This window comes from Schistocerca serialis, chromosome 6 (assembly GCF_023864345.2).
Source record: "Schistocerca serialis cubense isolate TAMUIC-IGC-003099 chromosome 6, iqSchSeri2.2, whole genome shotgun sequence".
NCBI lineage: Eukaryota > Metazoa > Arthropoda > Insecta > Orthoptera > Acrididae > Schistocerca > Schistocerca serialis.
Genome location: NC_064643.1, coordinates 420535827 through 420551744, shown reverse-complemented (window position 1 = coordinate 420551744; position 15918 = coordinate 420535827).

Genomic DNA, 15918 nt, shown 5'->3' with positions numbered 1-15918 from the left:
TACATTTGGTCTCAAAGTGCATATGACTCTGGAATGTAGGGAGCAGCAGTGCCAGGTGGTGCAAAAGGATTGGTCTTTCTCACCAAAGCTGCAATAACGGGAACTGGCAAAGGCAGGCTGTTTAACAGTACAGGGGGCGGGGTATCTACTATACAACGCCCCAGCAAGGATCAGTTCATGCGAAAAGTTATGGCAGACCTTCTCCTGATTGCCTATGTGGGACATAGGCTCTGCTAGTTTTTATTGGGCAACTTCACAGGATCTCTGGTACCGCGCGCCGCGGAATTTGAATCCCCACCAGACGTCATGGACGTCGAAGACCCCTAGAGGTCGCTGCACCATCGCGCCGTAAGCTGTGGCGGCGCGCGCTTCCTGGCACGCATTGAGAGTGAGGGCGCCACAGTGGCACACGTGGTTGCAGCGGCCAATAGTAGCGTCCCCGTAGAGTACTTAAGCGCCTGTCTGTCGCTCAGCCTGATCCCCCCCACCCCCACCCCCCATCAGCCCTTGGCTATGGTGTGTCGTCTTTGTGCCGACATTTTAGTGCAGTGTTCACAGTGAGTGTTCAGTGTTGTGTGTCTTTTCCGAAGTGTTGCGAACGGACATCATACTGTCGCTGGGTGTGATTTTTATATCTCTTGCGAACAGAAACTAGACTGTCGCCATGTTTTTTATTGTCTGTCTATTATGTTACCTGTTTGCTTCCTGTGTATTTTATTAGCTTTGCCACCCCTTTGCTTTATTTTTAACTTTCCACAATCTTCCACCGTTTTACAATTTAAGTCACCGTTTTATCGCCTGCTTTTATTGTTTCTTATCTTCTTCTTACGTTTTAAATAGTCTGTAGGCTGCAGAGCTGCGTAATAAGCTGCTGCCAGCCCGCCCCCTTCAGGGGGAATGGAAATTCAATAAACGAAAAAAAAGAAAGGAAAGCTAAGCCTGCCAGTCGCTCAACCTGGCAATATATCCTTGCGTACGTCTCAGGACATATCGCCTCGCATTAGACAGCGTGTTTACTTTCGTATTTTCTTTACGAGTGGACGTGATTGTCTTGTTATTTATTGTTATTTCTTGACTCTGTTATTCCGTTCTTGTTGTTGTCGTAAGGTCCTTCGTTGGTCGTGTCCGTCCTCTCCCGTTGTGTTGTTGTTCGCGGGCCGCTCCGAGGGTCCCGCCGCGTTTCCGTCACTTCAACCCCGCGACTGTTCCGGTCGCCGTTACAACACGATCCTTCCGGTCCCTTGCCTGCTACGCCACTAGTATAATATGATAGTCCCACTGGGAACGAATCACCCGTCTGTAAGATGCTATATCGAATCCCACAACATTTACAGACACTTATGGAGGATTTTATCAATCAGCAACTTCGGGATGGAATTACAGAAACAATTAATAGTTAGTGGTCAGCTCAAGTGGTCATTTTGTGGAAAACATCGGTTTCGTTGCGACAAGTAAGTGTTAGACTCATACCCGATGCCAAACAATACAGCGATGTTAGACAATCTGAGTCAGTATCCGTATTTTATTACATTAGCGACGTAAGAACCTCCATTTAGAAGTGGCACCTAAAAACCACCGAAAAATGTTTTCAACACCAACCAGGCATTTTCAATATCATCGTGTGCTCTTGAAACTTACCAGCATTTACTGGATAGTGTGTTACGATGATTGAAGCCCAAGCACTGCATGGTATATCTTGAAGATATAATCCTGTATTCAAGGGATATCCCAAACCATTTCGATCGTGTATGCAAGCGTGATTAATGCTGAGATTGGAGAAACTGCGTTTTATGTTACAAGAAGTCACGTTATAGGCTGAGGTGATGATCATACCAACCTGCGGCTCTTTGAGCTTGTAAAGCGTTTTCTAATTCTCAGCAGGTGAAGATTTTGCAGTCATATTTGGGCCTCACCATTTTTTGTCCTCGATATGTGCCTAAGTTCACGGAAATTGCAAGGCCGTTTACGTATTTGTTGAAGAAGGTTGGGAAGTGTCATTGGTCACCGGAATGCAAAGCAGCATTTGAAAAAGTAAAAGATTTTTTCACATCTAGTCTGGTTGTATGTTTTCCGTATTTCAAAAAACAGTTCCTACTTTCGTGTGGCTCAAGAAATTTTGCTTAAGTGTCGTATTGAGTCAAGAAGGAGACTGTCAGTAGCATTCCATAACTTTTCCTTGAAGGCCTTCGAATGGAGCAGAAAGAAAATGCTCAACCACAGACAAGAAAATGCCCACATTAATTTTCTGAACCACTTATTTCCCGTGTTACCTATCTGGTCACTTTATAAGGTGATAACTCACCACGCAGCCCACAAATGCATTCAAACGGCTGTAAGGGCTCACAGATCTGAGAAGTAGGTTAACAATGTGAGCCTTACATGTGGATGAGTACGACATTGAAGTAATACATCGGCTTAGAAGGTCACACGCAAGTGACAACCGGCTCAGCCACAAAAAAAATGGTTCAAATGGCTCTGAGCACTATGGGACTTAACTACTGTGGTCATCAGTCCCCTAGAACTTAGAAGTACTTAAACCTAACTAACCTAAGGACATCACACACATCCATCCCCGAGGCAGGATTCGAACCTGCGACCGTAGCAGTCGCGCGGTTCCGGACTGCGCGCCTAGAACCGCTAGACCACCGCGGCCGGCGGCTCAGCCACAAGATACCGTGGAATGCTCTGACATAGATCAGAATGAATGGGGGGGCAGTGAAAAGCGCTTACTCGGATTTTCAGCGGTTTTCGAGGCAGCCACAATTCTGGACGAAGGATGGAGTGTTGTGTAGGACAACAAGAAATGGCCCACCCCAGGTAGTACTGAAGAGGTACTGGAACAAGGTGCTGAGGCAGGCCCACAACTCAATTTTTTCAGGGTATTCGGGTCGCTGGGCGACTGGGTAGAGGGCAGCAGAAAATTAATGGTGATGACTTCCAGACAGGATATACACCGTTATGTGAGGAGCTGTATTGCATGTGCACAAAGGGCAGAACTTAGCGATCAAAAAATCAAGTTGGAAAGGCTACCTGAAGCGAATAAAACAGTTCAAATGCTTTTGGGATCCGTAGTACAAACACTAGCAGATGACCATTACGTGTTGACAATAATAGATCATACTTCGCATTAGATTTCTATGATATCCTTACTCAATCAACAGAATGTAACAGTGGCTCAGGTAATAGCGAATCAGTGGACTATAATAACAGATAAGGTATCGAATTTTGCATCCACGTTGATGCAACAATGGTGCCCTCTGTTACATTTTAAGATGTGAAAGACCCCTAGGAATGCACAGGCCAACGGTGGAACTGTGTTAGTTTAATTCCCAACACAACAATTGGGGTACGCTGTTGGCATATGTTACGGCTGGTTATAAATCAAAAATGCATCACCACAAGAGGTGATTTTCAGTAGTTAAATGCAGTCACGCTTTTAATTTTGTAAACAGAACCCAAAGGATGTCATTTCGTCACTAAAGGTTTTGCCAGAAGGTTGAAAGCTACTTGGAGGGAAGTGTCGGTGATGAATACTGAAGCATTGGGACGGCAAGATAGGATTCTTAATAGTATAGTAGTACTGCCTAAGTATTATGTGGGTCAGTGGGTGATGATAACCTATCCTCACGTGCCGAAGGGAAAAACGAAAAGTGTTTCGGGATATCAGGATATCTTCCTAGTGACTGAAATGACGTCACCTGTTAATGTCAAGCTGCAGTCCCTGCTCGACCAACAGTAATTCAAGTAGGTCAGACTCAGCTGTTTAATGGTGATATTGGAGAGATGCCTCCTTTGTTGGCAGGGTATTCCCAAGGGGAGAAGGAAGAGTCGAAGAAAGCAGGGAACACATGAGACAGGGGAAAGAAGATAATTCTGCAGCTAACACGACTCATCATTTTGCACCTAGAGCTATAGCACGGATTCATATTTAGCAGCAGGATTTCCCTTTCCCGCAGAGCACGTAATTCTGCTTGCAGAAGCCCCACTTTCCTAAATAGTACCATGGACTCGGCGCTACTCGCCTCTCTGGACCATCTGGCTGCCCTTCAGCATGGCCAACCATGGAACACTTTTTCGTACTTGTAAGGAATTATTGAGGCGAACAGAAGTAATGATTAATAGTCTTAGGTTTACGACCTGTGTATTTCGTGTTATCATACGAATTGTGTACTATGTATTCAAAAGAAAAGTCGCCTAAGTACCACTGCCGTCGAAATTTAACCTATCGGTTCCGGCGAATAAAAGGAGCACCAACCAAAAACGCAATGAAAATAATAAGCTGTGCCTATAAGGAAGAACCAAGTGTTAGGCTGCATACAGCCCCAATGCAAGTGTCTCGATGATGCACAAAGTGTAAATACACAAGTAATACAAGGATCATAAACGTGAATACTCTATCGAACTGAAACAAACGTAGTGCATATTGTGCTTGCGGGTAATAGTGGAATTCAGTGGCGAATTCTTTCGTAGAAAAGAGGGGTGAAGAGGGAAAATTATTAAACTGGTTAGAAACATTAAGGTTCGCAGACGTACAATGACTTCTGTTAGCAGCTCAGGAAGACGAGAATGTGTCATAAGCAGATCACTGACCAGCAGAAGGGACCGATGGCCCTTGAAGTCTGGTCCCTTCAATCCCACAAACAAACCAACTGACCAGCAGAGTCAGACAACGGGAAGGTAATCGAGGACACCAACGGAAGTGTTACATCACTATCGATGGCGCGCACCATATCGGAAAGATGACACAGGGTACAGTACAGCAAATAAGCCCCAGTTACATCAGATCAGACGCAGCCATCAACCCTCGCTGGAGCGTTCCACAACCCTTTTCTTTTTATTTTTTTTTTATTTTGGGTCATCAGTCTTCTGACTGGTTTCATGTGGCCCGCCACGAATTCCTCTACCGTGCTAATCTCTTCATTCAGAATAGCACTTGCAACCTACGTCTTTTATTATTTGCTTGATGTATTCCAATCTCAGTCTTCCTCTACTGTTTTTGCCTTCTAAAGCTTCCTCTTGTACTATGGAAGTTCTTCCCTCACGTCTTAACACATGTCCTATCATCCTGCACCTTTCCCCGATCAGTGATTTCCACATATTCCTTTGCTCTCCTGTGCTCAGAACCTCCTCATTCCTTGCCATATGAGTCCACCTAATTTTCAACATTTGTCTGTGCACCACATCCCAAATGCTTCCACTCCCTTCTGTTCTGGTTTTCCCACAGTCCGTGTTTCCCTACCATACAATGCTGTACTCCAGACGTATGTTATCAGAAATTTCTTCCTCAAATTAACACCGATATTTGATATTAGCAGATTTCTCTTGGCCAGGAATGCCCTTTTTTCCATGGCTAATCTGCTTTTTATGTCATCCTTGTTATGTCCATCACTAGTTTTTAACTGCCTAGGTAGCAAAATTCCTTAACTTCATCGCCTATTATTTAGTTTCTTGCTGTTCTCATTTCTACTACTTCTCATTCCCTCTGTCTTTCTTCGATTTACTCTCAGTCCATCCTCTCTACTCATTACACTATTCAGTCCATTCAGCAGATCATGTAATTCTTCTTCACTTTCACTCAGGATAGCAATGTCGTCAGCAAATCGCATCATTAATATCCTTTCGTATTGAATTTTAATTCCACTCTTGAATCTTTCTTTTATTTCCATCATTGCTTCCCCGATGTACAGACTGAACAGTAGGGGTGAAAGGCTACATCCTTGTCTTACACCCTTTTTAATACGAGCACTTCGTTCTTCGTCGTCCACCCTTATTATTCCCTCTTGGCTGTTGTACATATTGTATGCGACCCGTCTCTCACTATAACTTAACCCTATTTTTCTCAGAAATTCGAACATCCTGCACTATTTTACATTGTCGAAGGCTTTTTCCAGGTCGACAAATCCTATTAACATGTCTTGATTTTTCTTTAGTCTTCCTTCCATTATTAACCGCAACGTCAGCATTGCCTGTCTTGTGCCCGTACCTTTTCTAAAGCCAAACTGATCGTCATCTAGCGCGTCCTCGGTTTTCTTTTCCATTCTTCTGTATATTATTCTTGTAAGTAACTTGGATGCATGAGCTGTTAAGTTGATTGTGCGATAATTCTCGCACTTGTCAGCTCTTGTCGTCTTCGGAATTGTGTGGATGATATTTTTCCGAAAGTTAGATGGTATGTGGTCAGACTCATACATTCTACACACCAACGTGAATGCTCGTTTTCTTGCGTCTTCCCCCATTGATTTTAGAAATTCTGATGAATGTTATCTATTCCTACTGACGTATTTGCTCTTAAGTCTTCCAAAGTTCTTTTAAATTCTGATTCTAATACTGGATCCCCCATCTCTTCTAAATCGACTCCTGTATCTTCTTCTACCACATCAGACATATCTGCCTCCTCATAGAGGCTTTCAATGTATTCTTTCCACATATCCGCTCTCTCGTCTGCATTTAACAGTGGAATTCCCGTTGGACTCTTAATGTTATCACACTTGCTTGTAATGTCACCGAAGGTTGTTCTGACTTTCCTTTATGCTGAGTTAGTCCTTCTGACAATCATTTCTTTTTCAGTGTCTTCACATTTTTTCTGCTGGCATTTCGTCATATCTTCCCTCCACATCCTATTTAGTTCATTGTCAACTGCTTGAGTTTCCCAGAACATTCTTGTACTTCCTCCTTTCATCGATCAATTGAATTATTTCTTCTGTAACCCATGGATTATTCGCAATTACCTTCAATGTACCTATGTTTTCCTTCCCAACTTCTGTGATGGTCATTTTTGGAGATGTCCCTTTCTCTTCAACTATACTGCCTACTGAGCTATTCTTTATTGCTGTATCTATAGTCTTAGAGAACTTCAGACATATCTCATCACTTCTTAGTACTTCCATATCCCACTTCTTTTTTTACTGATTCTTCCTGACTAATGTCTTAAACTTCAGCCTACTCTTCATCACTACTATATTGTGACCTGTGTCTATGTGTGCCCCTGGGTTCGCCTTACAATCCAGTATCTAAATTCGGAATATCTGTCTGACCATGATGTAGTCTGACTGAAATCTTCCCGTATCACACGGCCTTTTCCAAGTATTACTCCTCATCTTTGATTCCTGAACAGAGTTTTCGCTATTACAGGCTGATGTTTATTACAGAACTCAATTAATCTTTCTCCTCTCTCGTTCCATGCCCAAGCCCGTACTCTATTTTACCATTTTCTTTTACTTCTTCCCCTGCAACTGCATTACAGTCCCCCATGACCAATAGATTTTCATCTCCCTTTACATGCGGGTTTACCCTTTCAATATCCTCATGCACTTTCTCTATCTCTTCATCTTCAGCTTGCGACATCGGCATGTGTTCGTGAACTATCGTTGTCAGTGTTGGTTTGCTGTCGATTCTGATAATAACAACCCTATCACTCAACTGTTCGCAGTAACGCTCTTTCCTATCTTCCTATTCATAATGAATCCTACACCCATGATATCCTTTTCTACTGCAGTTGATATTACCCTATACTCATCAGACCAGAAATCCTTGTCTTCTTTCCACTTTACTTCAGTGACCATACTATATCTATATGAGCCTTTGCATTTCATTTTTCAGATTTTGTAGTTTCCCTACCTCGTTCAAGCTTCTCACATTCCATGGCCCGACTCGCAGCATGTTATTATTTCGTTGATTGTTCAATCTCTTTCTCATGGTAACCTATCCCTTGGCAGTCCCCACCCGGATATCCGGATGGGGAACTGTTCCGGACCCTTTTGCTAAAGGAGAGATCATCACGACACTTCTTGAATTACAGGCCACATGTCCTGTGGATACACGTTATTTGTCATTAATGTAGTGCTTTCTATTGCCTTCTGCATCGTCATGTAGTTGATCTTTGTTGATTTTTCCGCCTACAGGGGCCATTTCCCACCCATTGTCAGAGATTGCCCATAACCTCTGTCCGCTCGTTCCCCATCTTTGACAAGGCCTGTAACCTCCCCCTTACTTATAGACCTTAAGGACAGTGAATAATTAAATCGTGTGTACCTAATGGAATTTTGGGAAAACAATAGTCACCGAACTTAATCTGTCGGTAAAGAGGGAGGAAAGGGTTACATCTAAATGAAAGGACAAATGAAAATGAAATTGGTGGAAATTAATTTTGAAAAGGGGTAGAGTTAATAAAGAAAGTAAATGTGCGGTCGTTACGTTAACAATTAATTGGCGTTAATTAGATATTTGAGATTTAGGGAAAATTACGGACGCCAGCCCCATGAAAAACTACTATAATAACGGAAAATGAAAGATTAATGCACATATATTTAGCACTAAAAGAGTGGCAACTGAAGGTTGACACGTGTTGTGTGAAAACTGAATCTTTGTCAGAAGTAATAAATTTCGCTACACTCTGACTTAATTTAGCAAAAGAAATAATAAAATCGGAAAATTGAAAGTTAATTTAGTGACTAAAATTAATAGTGAGCTTTGATTCTGAAGCACTTCGAAATTCAGTAAAATAAGGTTAGTCTTGGGCTACCTCAACAATTATTTCAAAAGCTACTTGAATCTACGCAATTTAGAAACAAGAGATTTAACTTTGAACTTGAATTAAATGATTCTGAACAATTAACAGTAGCAAAATTTAGTACGTACCAAGCTGAGATGCAGTACCAGCTAAGCTAAAATATGGTAACAAAACTCGCACTCTAAATTTGTGCTTGTGTAATCTAAATATTGTAGCCAGCTATGAATACTTTAACTGAACTTGGAAATTAAAGTAGTGGAATGGAATGATATTACTTTAATGCTGGCGTTTGAATTTCAACGACACTCGGGTTCATTCCAGAAGAGGGAGGGACCTTGCTTGGTAATGCAATTGGAACAATGAACAGCAAAGGTTCATGCTAAGTTGCTGTAATTTTGTGAGGCAAATGGGACAATTTTAAAAGCTGAGGACTGCCATACAGTTCTAAATCTTTACGTGCTTCCAGTCTTCCTTGTTGGTTGATTGAAGATTTGAAGTCGTTGGTCGAGGAGCTGGCGACAGTCACTCATTGTCGGCCGTCGCTGTTGCAGAAACTGGATGTTGGCGCGCCTTCTTCTCAACACCGTCACCAGGCGAAACGGGCTCTTGATGTACACCAGCTAATGCTTCCCGTCCGCGACACCGTGTCAGAAACTATCATAGCAAGTCGAGCCCAATTACATGTTGCCAATCCCCGAAAGCGCGGCAACTCGCGGGAGCATCACTCAACACACCTGCTCAACCTCCCTACTCCGGCCAGACTTCCTCCGCCCGCGCTCCATGCCGCAGAGTTAACACTACCTAAGATCCTAAACACTTTGGTTCTCCACACGACCTATCGATGTAAACGTCCGATAGCATAGATTTCCCTAGGCAAGACCCAGCATTAAAATACAAATAATATTTACAAAACAAACCAATTATACATCGACATAAATGCGTAAATATTAAATACAAATAGTAAAACAATTACAATATATAAAGATACAGAAATGTCATATCTTCAGGTAACAAAACAAGGAAAAAATTTATAGTACAATAGATGGAAATATGAGGATATGCATTTCCGGAGTTACACGCGCCCCACATTGTCTGAGGATGTTCGTGTAATCTAAAATGTCCCAAAAAGAAAAAAAAACAGCTGAAATACGTATGCTCAAAATATCAAGAAAATTTAGCATTAGGCTAATTAACCATAAACCAATTTTTAGATCATAATTAGTGAGTGGAGACACTCCTAACCTTATTCCAATCTGTCATTTTATACAAAAGAAAACAGGCTGACAACATATTAAAATTAATAGAAAACGTAGAAAATGGTTTAGCTATTCTAAATCAGCAAAATTCTAACAGTATAAAGAAATTGAATACTATCTACAAAATTAATCACGGTACATGGTCATAACAACAGGTAGATGAAAATACGCAAATTAATTATTAATTACAGAGAACACACAATTTTTATATAACCTTTTCATAATTAGTATTCTCGCCAAGAGAGTCCACTTACCTCTAAACAAGAATTTAATATTCAGCAGATCGAAAGAAACATAAATATTGACAGCAGAATTCTTTCACAACAGCTGTCCGGGAAGAAAAACAACTCCGCCTTCCGTACCCGCAAGTACAAAGAATGCCGACAGCGGCACAAGAGCCGACAGCGGCTCCGCCTCGCCAGTATTGTTGCGCCTGCCTGTGCGGCACGCTTGATCCCACTCGCCTATGTAACTGCATTTCCAGAACGTCCGTTTCATTGAATTCTTTCGGAAAAGCTCACTCCCGAGTAATCTCAAGGAGTCCATTAACTCTATCACAGTGGATAACTCGACACTGTCCATCATCACACACATGTACTAGCCTGAAACTTAAAACAGCGTCTAAGTACATCGGCAATGACTAATAAAACACATATTTATGAAATCTTACAGCTAGTTACAAAATCATATTTACATTCCTTAATCTACTGTGACTCAGCTGAAGACTTAAACTAGCAGCAGCTTGGAATTTTCAATTGATTAACAATCACTTACTCTTATACCACTAAATCAAAATTAATTATTTATTAAGTACAACTTCTTTAATGACCTCTTGGTCAGGTAAAGTCATGGAAACATAGCAAATCCTTAAATATTACACTCTGTATTTACATACTGTACAAATTACCCATTCTGTGGTATTAATAAATCTTTGGTTGGTACAATTTCAACTCTACAGTGTTCCGTATACCTAATAGTTTTCCAGAGCTTGGATACTCTAAGCAATAAGCATTTGTGACTTTATATGGTTCATTATAAACAAACTTAAATTTAGATATTTCATTGTCTATCTCGCTCGATTTATCATGAGCTTTTACAAGTACTAAGTCTCCGATTGCAAACTTAGCAAAACGCGCTTTAGCGTCGTGACGATGTATGCGAGCATCGCCTTTTAGCTTCACTATTTCTTGCAAACGATCTTTTTCACACCAATACTAATGTCAGTCCGCGGAGGGAATTTGATTATCTCTTCCACAAAACTTTTACTTCTGTCATCTAACAGGCCTCGTCTTTGTTCGTGTGTTACATTGACACACGTCTACAATAATTTCCAATTCACTTTCTACACTATTGTCAATGCCGAGATTCCTCACGTTACAGTAGTTCAAATTCATACCTACGTCAATGGCATCCGGCCAGTTAACAATGTGTATAGGCTGGTATTGCCTATGCACACCATCTGCTGCCTCGTCAAAACTAACTACTATTGTTTTATCTTGTGACGTACATGTCAAAGTTTTGCTTTCGCAATTAATCACTGCACGGTACTTTAGTAGCCAATCTAACCCTTAATAGTTAAGTCTGGCACGACGACAAACTCGTGTTCAAATCGTGCCCCACATACCTCGAAGTTGACAAAAATCTGTTTTGTGACCGTTTTACTGGCCTTTCCAGTAGCACCGGTAATTTTCACTCCTGTTACTGGCGTAACTACGATACCAGGTCTGTCATTCAGTAACTCAAATATTTTCCCAGATACAGCACTCAATTCTGCACCGGTGTGAATCAACACCTTTAGTTGTAGGCCGTGCATATTAAGAGACACTACTATCTGTCTACACTTATCCTCGACTCTTTCTTTATTTTCCGACAGTAAATCCTCGTCTATATCCAGGTCATTCCAGAAAATACCATCCGGCTTTGATCCTAAATCCGGCTTATCTGGCGGCTTTTTCAGCCTCTGTTCGCATGGAGTTTTAATTTCAACACGTTTGTCCTGAGGCTTAGTCTGTAGCTTCGCCTCCAATACCGAAACCTTTTCCTGTAACACGTCAACTAGTGAGTGTTGCTTTGCTATCAATTCACTAATTGTCACCTTCGTTGATTCCTCTTTGGTCAGATTGATCTCGTCTGCCAGTCTACCTGGAGGAATGTGCCAGTAGTTTCTGCAATTACTTCCTCTGGATCTGCACAACCCCCACTGCTGCCGTCCGACCGTATAACATCAACTCTAACCTCATACACGTAATCTACGTGCTTTTCTACCAATAGTGTCCGGCTATCACTAAAATTTTCGTAATCTTTCTCCTTAATACTCTCGCTATGTTTAAACTGGGGTTTTGCGTCGGATGGGTCGGCTACTTCTACCACTATAACTTTTGGTAAGGTCTGCCGGTTAGGGCCAGAACTTTCCATTACTACTTCAACAACCAACTCCTGCGGGACGGTACATGACGAATCTTGCTCGTGCTCCCCATTAACATCAACTATTTCTGGTAAAGTCTGCCGGTTAGGGCCAGAGCTTTCTATCACTTCACAAACACTATCTTTCTGCGGGTCAAGACGCGGCAAATCCTGCCCGCGCTCCCCGTAAACACTTCTCCTGTACAGGCCCCTATAATCTCTTATTTCGTCGTATAAGCGACCGAACTGCCTTAACCAGACTTCATTCCTCTCTGCATCCCCTAGCTCGATGACGGAGTGTTATCCGACATCTGATCGTCTCTCAACAATTGCGAATCATTCTTAAACTCAATCTCCAGTTCCGCTGTGGGTGTTACAGCTGCCACTTTATAATCGATTTCCGGAACACTACTTAAATTGTTCTCACTGATAGTGAATGTATTTTCTACTGCCGTGTCTACAGCTGATCTACTACTTGTGGGCGCACTCCTTTCTCCTAACACTGGCACACTCTCCCGCCGTTGATTATTATTGCTGCCATGGTTGCGGTATGCATTATTCCCATGGTTATCGTTGTTGTGGTACCCGTTGTTGTTACCACGGCCTCTACCACTGTCGCTATTCTTGCGCCAATTGTCCTCGTCCTCAACTCTTTCCAGGTAATCATTGATTGTCTTGTAATTGCTTCCTACGTAGCGTTTTGTATCATCTGGAAGCTTCTTGTAGAGTTCCCAGACTATTTCAGATTCCGTGCGGTGATCACGCAGATATTCCAACTTGCGAATCCAGCCCTCACAAAACTCCTTCATCGAGCCACGCGAATTCGCATCGAAAGGTCCCGATACGACAAATTCGCGCCAGACACTTTGTTGTTTTTGCTCTGACCAGTATTCAGCCAGAAACAAATTTTTAAACTCGTCAAAAGTAAGGTTCGTAATGCTGAGTTTTAAGCCCCAACGCTTGGCATCACCAGCCAACACGTCAATAACGGCATTAATTTTTCACTCATTTGTCCATGATCTGGGTAAAATTCTTTCACAATTTTCAATGAAATGCGTCGCGTGTACCGCCTTTTTTCAAGGCGTCGAACCGCTCCTCTTTCGTCAACAATTCCGAACTATGTGCACAGATTGCACATAGCTCTGTTTTTAGTCAAGTTTCTTTTCTAATTCCGAAACTCTCGTAATTACGTGGCAAGAGGCTGTCGCAAGCGTTTCCACTTCACTCTTTTTATCTTCGCAGGTATTAGCCAGCTTCCTCACTTTAGAATCTACTTCGGATACTAAAGCCTTTAAAGGTTCCACCTTCTGTTGATCCTCTTTTTTCACTAATTGAATTTGTTCCGTCACCCTATTCTCGATAATCGGAGCAACTATTTCTCCTACACTTTTCTCGATTCTGCTAATTTCGGAATCAAAACTAGTATTTATGCTCGCAATTTCCGCCTGAACGCCCATCATTTCCTGTTTAAGGTTACCGATTTGGGTATTAATAACAACAATATCTTCTTTGATTTTATCAACTTTTGTGTTAACAACTCCAACATTGTTGTTAACAACATTAATAGCTTTGTTCTGATTGTCTAGCTTCCTGAGCTTCTTGCTTGGCAGACTGAGCTTTAATTTCTGCGATTGAGTTTCTATCTTGCTAGACTGAGCCCTATTTCGTTAATCAAAACATTCAATAAATCAGTTAAATTCCCGGAAACTAGCGGTTTTTCATCCGTAGCGAGTGCCTCTTTAATTGTTCCCCCCGTATTCGTCATCAAGGGGTTCAGATTTGATTATCATTTCCGATTCCGAAACATTTTCAAAAGCTTGGAATTCCATTTCTGCTCTTTGTTGCGTTCCGGCGGTCGCGTCTTTCATGTTAGCCGCCTGCCCCTGAACAATGGGTTCCGCAGTGCGCGTTTTCCACTGTTCGACCGATTGTTCCGTATCCAAGTCTACCAAATTTTGGTAATTGTTGCTTTCCCTCATTTTAATAATTTTCAATTTAAATGCCAAATCTCAAAACTAATAAGGATTACTCCCACTACTTATTCTCGCTGACTTAACGAGCAGTTCGTAACCAGTACTTTCTTACGAGATTTGCACAATGGAAAATTCGTGTCCAGAACAACCTCAAATCCGAAGAGTGTCCTGTCACCAGGTCGCCACGTCTAACCTCCCCCTCGCTTATCGACCTTAATGAGAGAGAAAAATTTAACCGCGTGCACTAATGGAACTTTGGGAAAAGCAATCGTCACCAAAGTTAATCTGTCGGTAAAGAGGGAGGAAAGGGTTACATCTAAATGAAAGGACAAATGCAAATGAAATTGGTGGAAATTAATTTTGAAAAGGGGTAAAGTTAATAAAGAAAGTAAATGTGCGGTCGTTACATTAACAATTAATTGGCGTTAATTAGATGTTTGAGATTTGGGGAAAATTACGGTCGCCAGTCCCAAGGACAACTACAATAATAACTGAAAATGAATGATTAATGCGCATATATTTAGCACTGAAAGCGTGGCAACTGAATGTTTGTCAGAAGTAATAAATTTCGCTACACTCTAACTTAATTTAGTAAAAGAATTAATAAAATCGGAAAATTGAAAGTTAATTTAGAGACTGAGATTAATAGTGAGCTTTCTTTCTGAAGCACTTCGAAATTCAGTAAAAAAAGGTTAGTCTTGAGATACCTCAACAATCATCTCAAGAGCTACTTGAATCTACGCAATTTAGAAACAAGAGATTTAACTTTGAACTTGAATTAAATGATTCTGAACAATTAACAGCAGTAAAATTTAGTACATACCAAGTTGAGCTGCAGTCACAGGTAAGCTAAAATATGGTAACAAAACTCGCACTCTAAATATGTGCTTGTGTAATCTGAATATTGTAGCCAGCTATGAACACTTTAAGTGAACTTTGAAATTATAGTAGTGGAATGGAATGATATTACTTTAATGATGGCGTTAGAATTTCAACGATACTCGGGTTCATTCCGGAAGAGGAAGGGACCCTGCTTGGTAATGCAATTGGGACAATGAACAACAAAGGTTCATGCTAAGTTGCTGTAATTTTGTGAGGCAAATGGGACAATTTTAAAAGCTGAGGTCTACCATACAGTTCTAAAACTTTACGTGCTTCCAGTCTTCCCTGTTGGTTGATTGATGGTTTGAAGTCGTCGGTCGAGGAGGTGGCGACAGTCACTCATTGCCGGCCATCGCTGTTGCAGAAACTGGATGTTGGCGCGCCTTCTTCTCAACACCATCACCAGGCGAAACGGGCTCTAGATGTGCACCAGCTAATGCTTCCCGTCCGCGACACCGTGTCAGAAACTATCATAGCAAGTCGAGCACAATTACATGTTGCCAATCGCCGAAAGCGAGGCAACTCGCGGAATCGTCACTCAGCACACCTGCTCCTCCGCCCTACTCCGGCCAGGCTTTCTCTGCCCGCGCTCCATGCGGCAGATTTAACACTACCAAAGATCCTAAACACTTTGGTTCTCCACACGAGCTATCGATGTAAACGTTCGATAGGATAGTTTTCCCTAGGCAAGACCCAGCATAAATATACAAATAATATTTACAAAACAAACCAATTATACATCGACATAAATGCATATATATATATATATATATATATATATATATATATATATATATATATATATATATAGTAAAACAATTACATGGTTCAAATCGCTCTGAGCACTATGGGACTTAACTTCTGTGGTCATCAGTCCCCTAGAACTGAGAACTAC